General features: G+C 42.2%; 1 non-coding gene across 1 annotated transcript; it reads right to left on the minus strand.

The window, feature by feature from the left end:
- Positions 1-854: 854 nt before the first annotated feature.
- Positions 855-956, minus strand: LOC120225766. The gene has a single exon (XR_005526890.1). It is a non-coding gene; the product is annotated as a U6 spliceosomal RNA (small nuclear RNA).
- Positions 957-2,132: the final 1,176 nt, after the last annotated feature.

A 2,132-nucleotide genomic window follows, 5' to 3' on the forward strand; every position in this document is an offset into this window, starting at 1 on the left:
GGTGTCCTGAACTGCCTCCTATCCCACCACATTAGGACTTTTGCATGTTTTATTCTTTCTGCCCTGTCCCTGGTCACTTCCTATTATTCAGGTCTCAGATTGCACATCACCTTTTCCAAGGGGTCTTAACTATTAAAACAGACTAACTTCTATCCAAATCTTTCTCTATCTCATAACTTGTTTTCTTTTTCTCATAGCACTCACTGCAACTGTTGGCACTCACTGAAATTCTCTTATTTGATTCATTTTGTTGTTTGTTTCCCTAGCTGGAATGTAAATCACAGGAGGGCAGACACCTTGTCTGTTTTGTTTGCCCTTGCGTCCCCAGTGCTTAGAACACTGCTTGGTAAATATGAATACAGGAATGAGAATGTATTTGTTTGATTATTGACTTATCCCCCCAGGAGAATGGCAGCTCCACGAAGGTCAGGATCTTACTTGGGTTAGCACTACATCCTTAGCACCTAGCATGGTGCCTGGAGGATAGTAGATGCTCAAGAAAGAATGTCTGGGTGAGTGAATTAATGTTCCACACACACTTTAACTCAATGTGCTCCAAACTGAATTTAGTCTCTTCTTCCCCACCAAACCTGTTTTTCCTTCTGTGCACTCCAGTTCAGTTAATGACACCATAATCCACGCTTGACACACAACCCAGAAATGAACTCACACTCCCTTCACTCATTCACCTACTATTTTCAGGTAGTCCCCAAGCCCTGCCTATTCAACATCCAAAATATCTCACTTATCTAATCCTTTTCTACCCCCATTGCAGCTATCCTGATTCAGGCCTCATCTTTTTTTCGTTACTAATGCAACAGCTTCCTCCCTCCTGTCTCCCCCTTTTTTTCCTTTTTATTATGTAAGGCTTCACAACATTGTATCTCATCTTCGTGCAGGGGCCTTATTAATCTACTTTGTGTCTTTCCAATTTTATTATGTGTGACCAAAGTCAGCCCCCTCGAGCCTCCTTGTGAAGCTAAGAAAGCTTTAGCTGCAGAGCCTATCACTTGTCATATGGTCACGTGGTCATATGTTTTCATAAAGTTCGCAAAATATATTTATTTTTCTTTAAATGTTTTTATTTATTTCTAGGAGAGAGAGAGACAGCGTGAGCAGGGGAGGGTCAGAGAGAGAGGGAGACACAGACTCTGAAACAGGCTCCAGGCTCTGAGCTGGCAGTCAGCACAGAGCCCGACGCGGGGCTCGAACCCACGAACCGCGAGATCATGACCTAAGCGAAAGTCGGATGCTTAACCGACTAAGCCACCCAGGCACCCCTCGCAAAATACATTTAAACCACAAATGATTAAAATTGCTGTCGGGGTGCCAAACCACAAATGATTAAAATTGCTGTCGGGGTGCCTGGTGGCTCAGTTGGTTGAGCATCTGACTTCGGCTCAGGTCATGATTTCATGGTTCGTGGGTTCGAGCCCTGCATCCAGCTCTGTGCTGACAGCTCAGAGCCTGGAGCCTGTTTCAGATTCTGTGTCTCCCTCTCTCTCTGACCTTCCCCTGTTCATGCTCTCTCTCTCTCTCAGAAATAAAACATTAAAAAAATTTAAAATTGCTGCCCCCTTGCACTAGTTTCCCTAGTCACATTTTCTCTTGTATTAGGTGGTTTTGGAGCTGCTTCAGACATTTTTGAGATCCAGCTATGTGGAAGTTGATTGGCAGGATACATTTAGTTTGGTTTTATTAAGACATTTATATGTGGTTTGTGTTTCTTCTATTTATAGTTTTTACCCAGGTGTAGGAAGAGCTTCTAGAAATACTCTACCTTTGAGCCTAATTTTGTATTCACAAGTCTTTATTCTTCTCTTAAAGACCTACCTCACAAACTTGTAAGAGCTTCAGGTCCCACTACTCCTGAATTTTCCCCTAAGAGGCAAATAGGACTTTTGAGTTGCTTTTGCTCAAAAACGTTCAGTGGTTTGTTATTGCTTACAGGATAAAATCTAGTATTTAACTTCTTTTTGTAAATGTTTTCCCATGTGCCTCCATGCATTTGTACATGCTGATCCTTTAGTGAACTCTTATATATTCTTTTAGGTCTCCTTGAAACCTTCCTTGACAGCAGCAAGTTGCTTCTGAGACACTTTCATGACTTTATTTTGCACTTTGCAAGAGGT

The sequence above is a fragment of the Hyaena hyaena genome, unplaced genomic scaffold (genome assembly GCF_003009895.1).
Source record: "Hyaena hyaena isolate Hyena2069 unplaced genomic scaffold, ASM300989v1 scaffold_1508, whole genome shotgun sequence".
Taxonomy (NCBI): domain Eukaryota; kingdom Metazoa; phylum Chordata; class Mammalia; order Carnivora; family Hyaenidae; genus Hyaena; species Hyaena hyaena.